The sequence below is a fragment of the Rosa rugosa genome, chromosome 6 (genome assembly GCF_958449725.1).
Source record: "Rosa rugosa chromosome 6, drRosRugo1.1, whole genome shotgun sequence".
Taxonomy (NCBI): Eukaryota; Viridiplantae; Streptophyta; class Magnoliopsida; order Rosales; family Rosaceae; genus Rosa; species Rosa rugosa.
The window spans coordinates 49,905,937-49,924,152 of record NC_084825.1 but is presented as its reverse complement, the minus strand read 5'-3'; the positions used below and the strand labels follow the sequence as shown (position 1 = coordinate 49,924,152).

Genomic DNA, 18,216 nt, shown 5'->3' with positions numbered 1-18,216 from the left:
TTGATCATTTCTGCAAATTTTCAGCGAAGTCGGTGATCATTAAAGTATCAAACTGAATTAAATCAACGGACGAACTAAATCTGTCAAACTTGAACCGTTCATACTTATAATCTTACATCACCATTTTGAATTAATGTCTTAACCATAATCAATTTGCAGAAGTGATCTACACATTAGAACCTAAAAACTGAACGATTGAGATGCAAAAATATGATCAGAAAGTTTGTCTAATGTCTTATCCCTAAAAGAGACCAAAAAAAGAGATCCCTCACTAAAAGGGCATATATATATATACAGATCCTATCCAGAGCGGAGCTCCGCTTTGAAAATTAACGTGTGAAGTTCGAGTTTTTGGTCACTTTTTGGTCGCACATCCACATCTCAACCGTTCAGTTTTTAGGTACTAGTGTATAGATCGTCTCTGCAAATTTTCAGCCAAAATGATGATCGTTAAGGCATTGATAACTGCCTTAAAGCTAGTACGGTTCAGGTTGACAGATTCAGTCCGTCCATTGGTTTAAGCGAGTTAGATACCTTAACGATCATCAATTTGGCTGCAAAATTTGCAGAGATGATCTATACACTAGTACCTAAAAACTGAACGGTCGAGATGTGGATATGCGACCGAAAAGTGACCCAAAACTCGAACTTCACACGTTAATTTCAAAGCGGAGCTCCACTCTGGATAGGATCTATATATATATATATATATATATATATATATATATATATATATATATAGTGCGTGCGTGTGTGGAGTTTGAGTGTTACAACTTACAACTAGCAATAGCAGCTTGTTTTGATTAGCTTAATTGAGATGACATATTGTTAAAACCCATTCAATAATGAGTGAGAAAATTATTTGAATGAGTGATTAGCAAACTAAACCCCAACTTAAAATGACTAGATGCAATAGCATTTGAAATGAATTTGAAATGCCTGTGCAATGAATCATTTGATATCCATATGTTTTATTGTTTGTTCAACTCAAATCTTGAAAACTATAGATTGTAATAGCTAGATTGCAATAGCCTACACAAGGAATTTAGCCTTCTAAAGGTCAATGGATTGAAAATCACTCCATCCAAACTGTACATTACAGTGGAACTAATGGAGAATTCATTTGCAAATGAACTGATTAATTTTAGGATTAATTTCAGTTTACCCCCGTGAGGTTTAGGGGTGTCATCATGTCAACCCCTCTACTTTCAATTTTGAATTTTTACCCTCCAAGCTTTCCAATTTCAGTCAGCCGTGTCCAATTTCTCCAATTCCATCCAAATTGGACGTTAACTCTGACAATCTAACCCACTTTGAGGGCTAAAATGGTCATTTCAAGACAAACAACCAAAAAAAAAAGATTCCATTTCTTCTTCTTCCCTAATCCCCACGTACCCACCACCACCCCTATTTTCTCCCCGTTTCTTCCTGCACCCCCAGAAATCCAAGAAGCCTATCCTACCACCACCAGTCTCCGACAAATCCTGTCCGTCCTCCGCGTCGTCCGGTGATGCCGGAAACCAGCTTACGCGCCTATCTCATCACTACCCAGAAATGCTCTAGGCACCCATTGTTCGGCCATGGCCGCTCCTCCTCTTCTTTTTCTCGTTGTTTCCTCCTCTTTTCCTCGCTCCTGCAGAAGTCTCCTATTGTCAAAACAAAGATGCTTCTCTGTTTGCTTCTGGGTCGGGCCTGCACGTGTGCAGATTGGATTTTCGAGGTGGCGGCGGGGGGGGGGCTTTGGGCGCGGTCAAACCTGGTTTGGGATCGGATCTCGGATCCTGCATCTCAGTGCTGGCTAGCTCCTCTGCTGGCCAATGGCTGTGCGGCGGTCTGGGTTCGGGCGCAATCTTTGCAGTCGAAGTCTTGCTTGGTAAGTTGCTGCTTCGCTGGATATTCACTAGTGTATGATTCTGGGTTGCTCTTGTTTTGCCGTTTTGGATGATTGAGTATGAATATTTGCTTTCTGTACTGATTTGAGACTTTGAGTGATTTCAAATTTCGCAATTTGCAATTGAGTTGTACACTTGAGTATGCATAGTTGTATGATTTCAGATTTGGCAATTTGCAATTGAGTATGAATATTTGCTTTCTGGGTTCGTTTTCTTTTTGCTAGAAACTGTTGGATGACTTGGATCGTGGCAGCAAATAATCCAAGCATTGGTCAGTGTTTTCTTTTTTCCTGCTGTAGAAAACGATGGTTAGTGTGTGCAGTCCACTATGATCTTTGTAAGAGAGAGAGAGAGAGAGAGGTATTTGGAGAAGAGGGAGTTGAAGAAGAGACAGAAACCACGAAAGTGAGAGAGAGAGTTTTTTTTTTTTTTGGTTGTTTGTCTTGAAATGACCATTTTAGCCCTCAAAGTGGGTTATATCGTCAGAGTTAACGTCCAATTTGGACGGAATCGGAGAAATTGGACACGGCTGATTGAAATTGAAAAGCTTGGGGGGTAAAAATTCAAAATTGAAAGTAGAAGGGGTGACATGAAGACATCCCCAAACAATTAATCCTGAATTTTAATATTGTGCTTATCTGATTTAGTTCCAAACACTAGCAGCAGATGTATTATATACAAGAATTTGAATGCGCCGGTATAAAGACAAACAATTGTAATAGATAAACCAAGAAATTAAATACAGGATTGAGGATGTGAAACGCTCTGAAAGTCAGAAAATTATAAATGACAAGTTGTCCAGCAAGACACAGAACTATGAAATTGTATTGCATTTGAAAGCTATGTTTATTTGACACGCCATGTTATAGCTAATATTGTTTTCATAGATACAAAACTAAGAATCAGTGAATGAGAAACCTCCTAGAAAGTTGAGGGTCCAAATATTATAGTCTTGGTACTATGAAGCAAATATTGATAAGCATGAAGAGTATAATAAGATACTCTTATTTTTTAGTAATGAAAGCTTGTATCCAAATGACAGCATTTGAGTTGTCTCTTATATCTGCAGGTGGAAAAGGATGTGCTCAATAGTTTCCAGCATGAGCAGAACTGCAGATGGAAAAAATAAAGTTAAATGTTAAAACAGAGGAAAATCTAATTGCTTCAAAATATGTTGTCATTCGCCCTCACTTTTCTACATGTGTAACAATGTAACATATCTAATAACATTATCATCAATAAGGCAGGGCATACTGCTTTGGTCTGTCCTCACAGAATGGATTTCACATACCAGGACATACAGAATCAATAATCGAAGCCTCAACTGCAAGACTTAATGTCAATTTCTAGTAATAATTTTCTTTTTCTCTGGTGTCTATTGATTTAGTACTTTGAACTGGGTAATGGCTTTGGGTTTTATCTGTTTTCGAGTAATTCATTGAACACTGCTTGAAGAGACGGATTTGCCCCTCAAAGTTTGATGGAAAGCACCCTAATTTCAATTTTGGGTCGAAATTGCAATTTCATGTACCGATCTTAATTCTTTGAAACCTGATGTACCGAACTTCGAAATGGCTAATATTTCATGTACTATTCTTAAAATTTTCCCACCTTTTGGCTGAATTTGAGACTTCTCTCCCTTCTCACCTCTCCTTCTCTTCTTCATCCCCCATTCTTCACATGTAAGCTTGCACAAGGAGGAGGCACACACATTTCCGGTATTTAGGCCACCATATCTACACCATGGCTTCATAAGGGTAGCAAGAGAAGCCAAGAAGTTATGGCAATAGCTAGTGACAAGCTTTGCCTTAACTTTCATGGATTTCTCCTTTCTTTCCCTCTTCTCTCTCTCTCTTAGTCTTATTTCTTGCTTATGGTGTTGTTTGATGTGTTTTGATATATACTTGTGTGTGACCTCTCGTGGTTTTAGGGTTTTGAAACCCAAGTTTAGTTTTGTATGGTTTTGTTGAGGAATTAATAAAATTGATGTTTATTCATATGATTTGTGTACTCTTACTTTAATTTCTTCACTCTAGATGTATGGTTTAGGTTTTCTCCTCCTTAATCTATGTTTGGTGTGTTGGAATTGGAATATTAAATTGGGGAATTTATATTTCAATTTAGATTATGGCATGAGTATGGTGGAATTTGCCCATTGCATATCTCTATTTCCATTTGGATTTCTTAGATTGTGGTCCTTCAATCACTCAATTTTGAGTATTATTGCCCTTGATTGTCGGAATAATATTCGGAATTGTTGGGTAGGGTAATTGTTATCATAAGTCTTTTCAACCTTATTATTTATGGTGATGGTTGCTAGAGTGTGTTACAATCGATTGTCGAAACATAAAACATTTAGTTTTGAGCACTTTTGGCCCTAAAAAGGCATAAGGGACTAGTATAGGGTAGCCAAAAACTAAGTATTCTTTCTTCTTCTTATTTTTGCTTAGGGTTTGACTACTATTTTATGACAATCAATTTAGCTTTCTTTTCGACCTCTTAATGCTAAATGAAAATCCAACAAAATATTTGAAGCACCATTTGAATTAATCATCATCATTCCATATGATTTTAGATTTGTGTGGAGAACCTTGAATTCCATGGTGACCTTTGATGCGATGCATCCCATCCTTCTATCTATCTTTTTTTATGTCGTAGTTAGTTAATTTATTTATCATTTATGAAAATCCAAAAAAACATTGTGACTTTCCCACTACCATTCATTTGTAAATTCATGTGGGCGTGAGCATTACAAGTACTTTTGTGTGTTTCACGGCCCTATCTAGGCCTTGCTCCAAGCAAGGCCATCTATGTGACTTTGTGTGATGCAAAGTCATGCTTGAATGAGGCCTGGTGCCTTGTTTAGCATTTTTTTTTCTATTTTTATTTGTTTGTGCAAGTGATTTTCGGTGACCTAGAACCATAGGATTCTTAGCTAGCTCGAAATCCCCGAGGTACGATAAACCGGGACATTAATACTTCCCATCTTTGATGATCGTGTTGATTGTTACGCGATGAGCGAATGAAAAACGCTCAAATCAGTTGGCAATGAGACCACTTCTTCCAATTTTTCAGATTCTAAAACTCAAGGGTCTCTAAAGCTTGAAACGGCAAGTTACCTTCTCCATAAAACTCATGACCAACATTTTCCACAACATCCATTCTTTGTATATAAAGTTTTTTGAGAGAAGGAAATTGTCCGAATGGTGGCAAGAATTGACAATGATGACAACCTTTTAACCACACACGCACCATATTAGAGAATGAAGGATCTCCAATCCACGTTTGAAAATTTCAATCCGGCATAACCTATGATGCTGAGCTCTTTGAGCTTGCTAGCTATGAGGTTGTAACATGTCAAGCACAAGGGCTGCAATTTTTGTTGAGACACTCGAAGAAGACCATTTAAGTAATAAGGCTTCAAGCCTCTCCTTGCTCTTTAAGTTGGCACTCCTAGCATTTTCGACACAAATCACATTCTCTAGTCTTGAGAGGTGCAATGTCCCCTGCACATGTAACAATGACCCAATCTCTCTTACTGCTGGTCCACTACCTTTGCCAATAACAAATTTAGGCAATGTTTGGAGATTAGTCAATCGACCAAGCTGAGGAGGCATTTCTTCCAATGAAGATGTATCTGAATTTATGAGATGACGCAAATTAACTAGATTCCTCATGCCTGTGGGTAGTGCCTTCAACTTACCACAACCGTGTAATATCAATGTCTGTAAGTTGTAGAGAGTGCTTGTCGACTCCGACAAACTTCTTATTTGAGTGTCAGAAAGATCAAGATAACGTAGATGCTTCAAATTACCAACTGTATCTAGCAGCTCAAATATCCATTCAAAGAGAGCAGTCGTAAGTATTGGAGTTTGGGCAATAAATCAGAAGTAACCTTCTGAGCCAGAAATCTATAATCCAAGCAGGGATCTGAAAGTGAAAGTGGTGAGAATGTCTGTAGACATGTAGCTTCCGAATAGACCTCAAACTTTTCAACCCCATCATACTTACCACGAATGTAAGACGAATGACGAACCTGGGGCAAACATCTAAGATGCGAGTCATAATTATGCATATCCTCCACTGTAGAACATGAATTTCCTGCAACCCAACGTGCCAAATCAATAACGAGATCATGCATTATGTATCACGACTCTTCTTTGCTTGATTTTTGAAATAATGACCTAGACACCAACTCTTGAAAATAGTGACGACCCAAATCTTCCATTTGTTTATTTTCTTTTGGTCGCTGCGGAATCAAACCCTCTGTCATCCACAAAAGAATCAATTGCATCTTCCCAAATTCATAATCATTTGGAAGTATTGCTCAGTAGGTGAAGCATCGTTTCAAATTCGAAGGGAGATGATGATAGCTCAATTGTAATGCTGGAAGGATGCCCATCTGGTCAGATAGATTCCACATCTTGTGGTCTAATATTTCTTCCCATTCGTCTACTCTTCTACAACGTAAAAGACCAGCAAGAGTCCTTGCAGCCAACGACAATCCATTGCATTTCACTACAATTTTCTCCTTCAGTAACTCAACATCTTGGGGTCTGTTGTTTAAGAGTGCATGGTGCACAAAGATTTTCCAACAATCATCTTCTGACATCAACTCCAAGTTATGAGGTTTATTGTCTCCCATCATCTTTGCAACATTCGCATCACGTGTCGTCACAATTGTGAGCCCCTGTAATTCTATTTATTAATTTCGGTTTTTCATAAGGTTGGTTTCGGATTTTAATTCCGAGAGTTGGGAATTGAGCTAGTTCCGATGAGGTAGGAATTTTCCGATTTCGCTCGGAATTAATGATTCTCGTTGGGCTTTAGTAATCTATTACAAATTGGGCCTATAGAAGAGTTGGGTCAGCCCACATCGTTAAACCTGGTAAGGGAGTTTAATTAGAACAATAGCCCGCTTAGAGTGCATGAGCTACTTGAGGTGTGTAACTGAGAATGAAACACGTTAGTATTGGGATGTCACACGCGTCTACCCTTCCTGCAGACAACGTTCACCACTTCAGATGACATTCTCCACCTATAACTCTCGACTTCTCCGTCACCCGCACTCAGACCATACTCCTTTAGTTCTCAGAAACCACAGATTACACTCACTACTCTCATCTACATCCACCCAAAACTCAACCAGCTATCTTACCCAACCTTGCCAAGAATGGAGAAACCAACCATGGCAACGGGTTAGAAGCCACTGAAGTCCCCATCTTCTTCTGTTGCCGAGTGTAGAAGCTTGGGCTTTGGAATTTAGACTGAGGTCAGTTCACTCCTAAGGTAATCCCAACCCATCCTTGGTGTTCTAGTAATTTCGATTTGATTATAAGGTTGAGAAATTGATAGTTCTTCTTAAATCAAGGTTTGGAATTGGGGAAAAGTAGAAGTTTGGAGCTGGAGTTAATCGAAAGTCTTTGTCAGCTGAAGGGTGGAATTGTGCAGTACATAAATCGAAGAAGAAGGATTTTGGGTGAAGGCTCTTTGACTGGGTATTGATCGAATTGAGGTAAGAAGCATTCTTGGATTGGATTAAATTCTTAGCTGGGTGTAATTGTAATTAAAGTAGAAGTCTGGTACTCGGCAGGTTGGATGTTGGAGTAGTGATAGACGGGGAGCTTGCTTCACAAAGGTGTTTCGGGCAGGTGAGCTAGAATCCATCACCATATATTATTTGCGATGATTGTTTGTAAGAATAACAATCCAAGTTTGGTTACAATTGAGCTCTTTGTTGTCTGGAACGTTGGTTGATATCTTGGTCAACTTGGTTGTTTGTTTCTTGTTAAGAAATACCTTCTGACTTTGGATTAATTAACTTGTGGGCGGCTGGCACATCTATTTGTGTATATATATATATATATATATATATATATATATATATATAGGTAATTGTGCTATTGTGAGAGCTAAAGTGATAGGCGTGATAGTTGTGTATATTTGAGTACTTGGCAGAAACTAGATTTTAAATAAAGGCTTGGTTTGGTCTGGGAACATGCCAGGCATATACAAGTGAAGTTTTGGTCTTGTTTACTGCTACAAAGTACTGAGAGCACTTAATCACTTGTCGTGATATATATATACTTGTTTAAATGGGGTGTTAACAGCAAGGAAACATGGAGTTATTTTGTCTTATGGAAGTTAGTTGTTCACTGGGATTATTTACGTGATTTAGGATTGGTCGAAATTGGTATATAGGTGAAGGATAAATTATTTGTTCTAAGGAAGTTACTAACTTAGAATTGTCGGGTTTAGGATTCCAGTGACCGAAGCTTAACCAACGACGGTGATAGCTCGGAGATTGTCTAAGCACGGATTCCAGGTAGGGGGAACTCACCTACGCCTCGCTAGAGTTTTCTTTACATATTCGTTTTAAGTGTTGCATGACTTATGCACGGTTTCGGTATGTTTTATTTCTATTTTATTTTATTTTATTTTATCGGCACGGGAATAACTATTAACGTGTCGGGGCCGTGCTATACGGTCAAGTAAGTTAGATGACTTGAGAGCGAAGGGTGGCTCTGACTTCCTTGGGTTCGATCCCCAAAACCTCCGGAGGGTTAGTTACGCCGGTCGTCCGGGTATTTCCGATCGTAATGACGGGCCCGGTACGTGTGTGTAGCTAGGTAGTGGACGCTCTCGCTACGCTTACCTGGTAAACATTCTAATTAAGGTAAGGCCGTGTAGTTGGTCTATGGGACCGGTCATCTGGTTTGTAAGCTATTGGGATCCCGTCTACGAGTCGTGTACTTTATGATTTTCTTTATGCTATGTCTATGTTTTGCGCATTTCTAAGTTCGTGAAAATCCTTTACTGCATGCTATTTATAAAACCTAGTGGGGTTGAGCTCCTCTACTGGGCGATGAACGTATGTGATGCTCACCCCTACTTTCCCTCCAGGAACTGAGCAGGAGCCAGCTGAGGACCAGGCTTAGACACTTGGGTGTTGGCATCGTCAAGTTGTGAATAGCTTCTTTTGGACTTGACTGTTGGTCTGGCAGGTGTTGATTAGTCTCCCTTCTTTTGGAATTGTGAATGTGACTTTGTTTTGTTGTGGGAACCTTGTAAATTTGTTATTATCCGCCTGCCTATCTTTTGGTGTGTGTTACTTTGCGTGAACTTGAAACCCGAACCTTGGACTCGTGACATTGTGGAATGTAAATAAAGTACTCTTTTGTTGTAAAATCTTTACGCTTCCAAATTGTACTCTCAACCTCAATTGTAAACGTTCTTCTCACCACATTTCTAAAAGGCCTTGCAAGCTTTTGTGGCATGGGTTTGTAGCACAAGCTGCAGGCTCGTGTTCAGAGGCTTGCGGCGCTGTAACGTGATCCTTCCGGGGCGTTACAGAAAAAGTGGTATCAGAGCATTCGTTTCCTAATCTCCTTTTGGATCCTTAACCTTCTATTGGTTCCGTTTCTGAAATCGATTTTTCCTTATAACTTTGTTTCTTTCCACAATTCGACCTAATTTTCAAAGTCCATTTTCTGTTTAACTATCCTTTTGGAGTCCATCCTTGTTTGGTAAAAGTTGTCAGTTCAATTGGTGTTCGATATTTGTTGTGTTCTTGAATTTCTGTTGTTATCTTTTCTGAAGGATGCCGCCCAAGCCAAGTTCTAGTAACTCAGCTGCTGCTCGACGTGTGGCTCAGAGGTTTTTAGCATGTCAGTCTAGAGCTAGACCACGTTATAGGCTAACTGCCGAGGATCAAGAACGTGAACGGGAACTGAACTACCTTGATAGGTTCCTGAAGTTGAAACCAATGAAGTTCGCTGGCACTCCAGATTCTGACAAGGCAGAAACATGGGTAAAGAGTATGCAGAAAAAGCTTAAGACTCTGCATACCCCACCAGAATATCAAGTCAACTTGGCTGCTCATGTCTTGGAAGGCGACGCTGATTCGTGGTGGGAATCTATTTCGGAAGGTCATGACGTAAGCACCATGACTTGGGAGGAGTTTGTGCAGCACTTTTACGCACGTTATTTTCCAGCTGCCATGAGGCAAACTAAGATTAAGCAGTTTCTAGAATTGGAACAGCAAGCTTCGTCAGTGGCGGATTATGTAGGAAAGTTTACCGAACTTGGTAGGTACTGCCCTTCGATTATGCAGGATGAGACCTTGAAAGCCACCAAGTTTCAGCAAGGTTTACGCGATGAAATTCGAAGGCATATTGTAGCACTTAGGCTGAAGACGTACAATGAAGTAGTTGAGGCAGCTTTTAGTCTTGAGCAAGATTTCCTGAGTGGCACTCGTGGTCGTTTTAAGCGCGGTGAAAGCTCCGCCGGTGGGGGAAACAAAAAGGGGAATAGGTTCAAGGTTAAGAAAGAGAAGGCCAGCGGCAGCGGAACCTCTGCGGGTCAAAGGTTTTCACCATATCAGTGTTATCATTGTGGAGAACGTGGGCACATTAGAACTAATTGTCCCCACAGAGAGGCTACTGGGTCTGCAATGACTCCTCTTGCGCGACCACAACTCCCAACAAATACCGAAACTATCCAGCAAGTTGCTCCACTACGTGGAGGAAATCAGGGTAGTCAGGGTCGTGGTACTGGAGGGCGCGGTGCTGGGGGACAAGGTCCTGCTCGTGGAGGAAGAGTGTTTGCTGTAACTGGAGGACGAATGCAGAATGAACCTCGTACTGCACTCGAGGGTACGCTTCTTTTGTCTAACTCTGAAGTTAAAGTTTTAGCGGATACTGGTTCAACACATTCTTTTGTTTCGGATTGGTTTGCTAAAGCCTTAAATTTAGAGTCAGTACGTTTAGAGAATCCTTTGTGTTTAGACGCACCACTAGGAGGTAAGGCAATAGTTGATAGGATTTATCCTGCATGTCAACTATTGGTTGGTAGTCATCAAGTCACAGCCAATTTGTATCCGTTGGATTTGCCGGCGTACGATTTAATTTTGGGAATGGACTGGTTAGAGGAGTACCGGGCACTTATTGACTGTGAGCGGCGGAAAGTACTGATAACCCTACCTAGCGGGGAACTTTTGGTAGTGAGTCTAGACAATCGTTACACGCCACCCAGTCCGTTATTGAAAACGTGTTTCCAAAGTAGGAGACCACTATTGTGTTATGCGCTTATTGCGGCAACACAAGCTAGGAATGTTGAAAATAAATCTATTCCGATTGTTGACGAGTACCCCGACGTATTCCCTGACGACTTACCCGGGGTCGCTCCGCAACGCGAGGTGGAGTTTCGCATTGACTTAGTGCCGGGGACTACGCCTATATCACTGCCTGCCCATAGAATGGCACCTGCAGAAATGAAAGAGCTCGGAGTTCAACTCGAGGAGTTAGAGAAGAAAGGATTCATTCGCAAAAGTACATCACCGTGGGGAGCACCTGTCCTGTTCGCTAAAAAGGCTGATGGGACTTTGCGGCTTTGTGTGGATTATCGCAAGCTGAACCAAGTCACGATCAAAAACAGATATCCACTGCCAAGGATTGATGAGTTATTTGATCAACTCAGTGGTGCGAGGCATTTCTCAAAGATTGATCTGCGATCGGGTTATCACCAACTTCGAGTAAGAGAAGAAGATATTCCAAAGACGGCTTTCCGGACGCGATACGGACACTTCGAGTTCGTGGTTATGCCATTCGGCTTAACCAATGCACCTGCTGCATTTATGGATCTCATGAATCGTATCTTTCGGCCGTATTTGGATAAGTTCGTCGTTGTGTTCATAGACGACATTCTCGTATACTCAAAGACGGTGGAGGAGCATGAAGCGCACCTTCGTATAGTCCTACAAACCCTGCGGGAGAAGCAGCTGTACGCCAAAAAGTCGAAGTGTGAGTTTTGGATGTCGGAAGTTCGATTTCTTGGACACGTAATTTCCGGTGATGGAGTCTCCGTTGATCCAAGTAAAGTCGAAGCTGTATTGAATTGGAAGCAACCAAAGAACGTCACGGAAGTTCGCAGTTTCCTTGGTCTGGCCGGGTACTACCGACGATTCGTACCAAATTTCTCTAGGATTGCGAATCCGTTGACAAGGTTGACTCGAAAAGGTGTTAAGTTCGAGTGGAGTGACAAATGTGAGTCTGCATTTGAAGAACTTAAGGCGAAGTTGACTACCGCACCTGTACTTGTCTTGCCAAATAGCGACGACCCATTTGAAGTTTACACGGACGCTTCAGGCCAAGGACTTGGTTGTGTACTCATGCAGAATGGAAGAGTTGTGGCATACGCGTCAAGGCAACTGAAGATACACGAGATGAATTATCCTACACACGATCTCGAACTTGCTGCGGTCGTGCACGCGTTAAAAGTGTGGAGGTGCTACCTGTACGGAAGCAAATTTAGCGTCTTCTCCGATCATAAAAGCCTTAAGTATATATTCACGCAACGTGATTTAAATTTAAGGCAGAGGAGATGGATGGAGTACTTGAAGGATTACGACTTTGATTTGCAATACCACCCCGGTAAAGCAAACGTAGTTGCAGACGCCCTAAGTCGAAAGACAAGGGGTAGTTTCTGTAGTTTAATGCTCGCAGATCGTGAAATAGTCACCACTTTGGAAGGGTATAATTTGAAGCTGCGACAACATGATGCACGAATGTTTTTGTTTCACATCAACGTGGAACCACAAATAAGGCAACGTGTCATTCAACAGCAGTTGAACGACCCGGAGTTGCAAGGAATCTTCCAACAAGCGATGGCAAATCAAATGCCTGCAGAATGGAATATTCATCCTGACGGTAGTTTGAGGTTCAAGGACAAGCTCGTTGTGCCGAAGGACGAGAATCTGCGAAAGCAGGTCTTGGACGAAGCTCATCGTACTCGTTTCACTATTCATCCAGGAAGTACAAAAATGTACAAGGATCTGAAAAGGACGTATTGGTGGAAGGGAATGAAGAGCGATGTTGCAAAGTATGTCGGTCAATGTGCGGTTTGCCAAATGGTGAAGGCGGAACATCAAAAGCCATCAGGGTTGTTACAACCTCTCGAAATTCCTGTGTGGAAATGGGACTGCATTACGATGGATTTCATCACCGACTTACCTCGGTCTTCACACGGGCATAACGGTATTTGGGTTATAGTCGATAGGCTTACGAAGTCTGCTCACTTCTTGCCAGTGAAGATTAACTCGCCGATCGACTATTTCGCCAAATTATATGTTGATTGGATTGTCCGTTTACATGGAGTTCCGACAAGCATTGTCTCGGATCGAGATCCTCGATTTACGTCACGTCTTTGGAAAAAGTTACAAACTGAACTCTGTACTAGCTTAGATTTTAGTACCGCTTACCACCCACAGAGTGACGGTCAATCTGAAAGGGTTATTCAAGTACTCGAGGATATGCTACGAGCGTGCGTGTTGGACTTCGGAGGTAAGTGGAACGAATACCTTCCACTTGCAGAGTTTGCATATAACAACAGTTATCAAAGTAGCATCGGAATGGCACCTTACGAAGCTCTATACGGTAGACCATGTCGCTCACCAATGTGTTGGGCTGATGCTGAGGACCGTATTGTCTTAGGTCCTGACATTATTAAAGAGACTACCGAGAAGATTCGTGTCATCCGAGATCGTTTGAAAGTTGCTCAAAGTAGACAAAAGTCCTATGCGGATAAGCGAAGGAGGCCTTTGGAATTCCAACCGGGTGATAAGGTATTTCTTAAAGTTAGTCCTCGCAAAGGTATTCACCGGTTTGGTGTCAAAGGGAAGTTGGCTCCACGCTATATCGGACCGTTTCCGATTGTGGACAAAGTTGGGGCAGCGGCATATAAACTTGAGCTGCCAGGAGAACTTTCACATATACATAATGTATTTCATGTCTCTCAGTTAAAGAAAAGTGCACCCGATACTAGACAAGTAATGACCTGGAATGGTTTGCCATTGGAGCAAGATGTGTCCTATGAAGAAGGACCGGTGTGTATACTTGAAAGAGAGAATAAACAGCTCCGAAATCGGCAAGTACCAATTGTAAAGGTCAAGTGGATTCACCACGGAGTTGAGGAAGCCACATGGGAACTGGAATCCGACATGAAGAAGAAGTATCCTCACCTATTCGACCAATCAGGTAATTTCGAGGACGAAATTTTTTAGGGGGGTGGAACTGTGAGCCCCTGTAATTCTATTTATTAATTTCGGTTTTTCATAAGGTTGGTTTCGGATTTTAATTCCGAGAGTTGGGAATTGAGCTAGTTCCGATGAGGTAGGAATTTTCCGATTTCGCTCGGAATTAATGATTCTCGTTGGGCTTTAGTAATCTATTACAAATTGGGCCTATAGAAGAGTTGGGTCAGCCCACATCGTTAAACCTGGTAAGGGAGTTTAATTAGAACAATAGCCCGCTTAGAGTGCATGAGCTACTTGAGGTGTGTAACTGAGAATGAAACACGTTAGTATTGGGATGTCACACGCGTCTACCCTTCCTGCAGACAACGTTCACCACTTCAGATGACATTCTCCACCTATAACTCTCGACTTCTCCGTCACCCGCACTCAGACCATACTCCTTTAGTTCTCAGAAACCACAGATTACACTCACTACTCTCATCTACATCCACCCAAAACTCAACCAGCTATCTTACCCAACCTTGCCAAGAATGGAGAAACCAACCATGGCAACGGGTTAGAAGCCACTGAAGTCCCCATCTTCTTCTGTTGCCGAGTGTAGAAGCTTGGGCTTTGGAATTTAGACTGAGGTCAGTTCACTCCTAAGGTAATCCCAACCCATCCTTGGTGTTCTAGTAATTTCGATTTGATTATAAGGTTGAGAAATTGATAGTTCTTCTTAAATCAAGGTTTGGAATTGGGGAAAAGTAGAAGTTTGGAGCTGGAGTTAATCGAAAGTCTTTGTCAGCTGAAGGGTGGAATTGTGCAGTACATAAATCGAAGAAGAAGGATTTTGGGTGAAGGCTCTTTGACTGGGTATTGATCGAATTGAGGTAAGAAGCATTCTTGGATTGGATTAAATTCTTAGCTGGGTGTAATTGTAATTAAAGTAGAAGTCTGGTACTCGGCAGGTTGGATGTTGGAGTAGTGATAGACGGGGAGCTTGCTTCACAAAGGTGTTTCGGGCAGGTGAGCTAGAATCCATCACCATATATTATTTGCGATGATTGTTTGTAAGAATAACAATCCAAGTTTGGTTACAATTGAGCTCTTTGTTGTCTGGAACGTTGGTTGATATCTTGGTCAACTTGGTTGTTTGTTTCTTGTTAAGAAATACCTTCTGACTTTGGATTAATTAACTTGTGGGCGGCTGGCACATCTATTTGTGTATATATATATATATATATATATATATATATATATATATATATATATATAGGTAATTGTGCTATTGTGAGAGCTAAAGTGATAGGCGTGATAGTTGTGTATATTTGAGTACTTGGCAGAAACTAGATTTTAAATAAAGGCTTGGTTTGGTCTGGGAACATGCCAGGCATATACAAGTGAAGTTTTGGTCTTGTTTACTGCTACAAAGTACTGAGAGCACTTAATCACTTGTCGTGATATATATATACTTGTTTAAATGGGGTGTTAACAGCAAGGAAACATGGAGTTATTTTGTCTTATGGAAGTTAGTTGTTCACTGGGATTATTTACGTGATTTAGGATTGGTCGAAATTGGTATATAGGTGAAGGATAAATTATTTGTTCTAAGGAAGTTACTAACTTAGAATTGTCGGGTTTAGGATTCCAGTGACCGAAGCTTAACCAACGACGGTGATAGCTCGGAGATTGTCTAAGCACGGATTCCAGGTAGGGGGAACTCACCTACGCCTCGCTAGAGTTTTCTTTACATATTCGTTTTAAGTGTTGCATGACTTATGCACGGTTTCGGTATGTTTTATTTCTATTTTATTTTATTTTATTTTATCGGCACGGGAATAACTATTAACGTGTCGGGGCCGTGCTATACGGTCAAGTAAGTTAGATGACTTGAGAGCGAAGGGTGGCTCTGACTTCCTTGGGTTCGATCCCCAAAACCTCCGGAGGGTTAGTTACGCCGGTCGTCCGGGTATTTCCGATCGTAATGACGGGCCCGGTACGTGTGTGTAGCTAGGTAGTGGACGCTCTCGCTACGCTTACCTGGTAAACATTCTAATTAAGGTAAGGCCGTGTAGTTGGTCTATGGGACCGGTCATCTGGTTTGTAAGCTATTGGGATCCCGTCTACGAGTCGTGTACTTTATGATTTTCTTTATGCTATGTCTATGTTTTGCGCATTTCTAAGTTCGTGAAAATCCTTTACTGCATGCTATTTATAAAACCTAGTGGGGTTGAGCTCCTCTACTGGGCGATGAACGTATGTGATGCTCACCCCTACTTTCCCTCCAGGAACTGAGCAGGAGCCAGCTGAGGACCAGGCTTAGACACTTGGGTGTTGGCATCGTCAAGTTGTGAATAGCTTCTTTTGGACTTGACTGTTGGTCTGGCAGGTGTTGATTAGTCTCCCTTCTTTTGGAATTGTGAATGTGACTTTGTTTTGTTGTGGGAACCTTGTAAATTTGTTATTATCCGCCTGCCTATCTTTTGGTGTGTGTTACTTTGCGTGAACTTGAAACCCGAACCTTGGACTCGTGACATTGTGGAATGTAAATAAAGTACTCTTTTGTTGTAAAATCTTTACGCTTCCAAATTGTACTCTCAACCTCAATTGTAAACGTTCTTCTCACCACATTTCTAAAAGGCCTTGCAAGCTTTTGTGGCATGGGTTTGTAGCACAAGCTGCAGGCTCGTGTTCAGAGGCTTGCGGCGCTGTAACGTGATCCTTCCGGGGCGTTACAACAATGATCTTGCTTCCTACTGCTCCAACAAGAAAGGCGGACTGCAATGTTGTCCATTGATCGTAGTTTCATGTATTCCAGACATCATCTAGAAGTCTAGAACAATTAAAAACTTTTTGCCAGCCAATTTCTTACTCAACTTCTCCTGAACTGAATTGAGCTCTTTGGATTCCTTCACATCACCAGAAGTCACAGATTCAAGAACTGCAGTTGTCACCCTTAGAAGGTCGAAGTCATCGGACACAGACACCCATCCCTTTGGGTAAAACTGTTTTGTTACAGCATCGTTGAATACATGTTTAGCAAGTGTCGTCTTTCCTAGTCCACCCGTACCAACAATGGAAACCACATGAAAATTCTGAAAATTACTGGTACTATGTTCGCCATTTGAGAGCAGATCATCAAGAATTTTTGCTTTTGCTTCATCCCTTCCGATCACAGGTCCATCTAGTTAAGAAGTAGTGAGTGGAGTTTTCCATGGCTTTTTAGACACTCCAAGTTTCTTCAAACCAAACTGCTTTTCTCGATTAGATATATCTTCTAACCGATCAGTGATCTTCTGGATTTCTGAGTTCCGACTAAAATTGAATTTAAGTTTAGAAAGTGAGCTGATCGACAACTTGTGTCTGCTTCCTTCTTGTCTTTCTATCCTTCGTTTCAACATTTTAGTAGCAAATATGTCCAATATGTCTTCAATAAAACGTAAGCCAAATCTCTGAGATCATCTAGCCATAGTTTCACTGCTCTCTGTGTAAGTTGCTTCTCCTTCGCATCACTAAGCACCGCTTCAATTGCAGTCAACATTCTAGTCCATTTCTCCAGCACCTTTTTGTCAACTCCCTTAAGGCGTCCGAAGTACTGAGAGACCTCTCGATGCGCTAACTTATCGGGCAGCACCAGAAGGAATGCCCCAAGAACAGCCTCTCCCATAGCTTTTTTGTATGAGAGAACTTAAAAGTTAAAACTGTAGAAAGTGAAACCAGTAGTTAAATAAGGCGCAAATCTAATATTTGGATAATGTATTCACAATTAAGAAGATGAGAAATCATTGACTAAAACACAAGAAGATGAGAAATCAAAATTTAATGGGAATTTAATTTATATCATGCATGTTATAGCTTGATTTGTTTAATTTGATATGTTTCCCTTTGATTTGCAGGATCAGAACGCACTTACATGAAAGTTAATTCTTCTCTCAGATCACTATGAAAGCACTAGCGAAGCTAATTCTTCAATATCAATCGTAAGCAAGTCTCTGATTCCGCTTAAATCCCAACCAGTCCAAATTGAAGAAAGCAAGCAAGCTAGTGCAAAAATTAGTGGAATTAGTTCATCATCACATATCAAGTCTGAATGATGCATACAGATTAAAATTCAAACAGAATGAGAAGTATTGGGTTCAAGAAGCACTTACATGGACGTTTATACGGATCCAAATTCAAGAAGCACCGATTGTAAGCGACCAAATTTAAGAAGCACCAACTGTAATCGATTCAAGTATATATAGCTTTGGCCGAACACAAAGTCATTGGCTGAAAGTTAAGTTCTGAGACTGAGACCACAAAAGAAAAGGC

The 18,216-nt window shown here is 41.1% G+C and overlaps 2 long non-coding RNA genes and 1 pseudogene across 4 annotated transcripts; 2 read left to right on the top strand and 1 right to left on the bottom strand.

Moving 5' to 3' along the window:
• Positions 1-6,219: 6,219 nt before the first annotated feature.
• On the bottom strand, positions 6,220-17,572 carry LOC133716946 (putative disease resistance RPP13-like protein 1; annotated as a pseudogene).
• On the top strand, positions 6,836-9,080 carry LOC133717627 (uncharacterized). 2 transcript variants are annotated; one of them, XR_009849854.1, is made up of 5 exons: positions 6,836-7,181; positions 7,264-7,407; positions 7,486-7,543; positions 8,151-8,217; positions 8,796-9,080. It is a non-coding gene; the product is annotated as an uncharacterized LOC133717627 (long non-coding RNA). The 2 variants fall into 2 exon arrangements; XR_009849853.1 differs by lacking the exon at positions 8,151-8,217 and having other exon boundaries at positions 6,841-7,181.
• On the top strand, positions 14,224-16,478 carry LOC133714995 (uncharacterized). 2 transcript variants are annotated; one of them, XR_009848911.1, is made up of 5 exons: positions 14,224-14,569; positions 14,652-14,795; positions 14,874-14,931; positions 15,549-15,615; positions 16,194-16,478. It is a non-coding gene; the product is annotated as an uncharacterized LOC133714995 (long non-coding RNA). The 2 variants fall into 2 exon arrangements; XR_009848910.1 differs by lacking the exon at positions 15,549-15,615 and having other exon boundaries at positions 14,229-14,569.
• Positions 17,573-18,216: the final 644 nt, after the last annotated feature.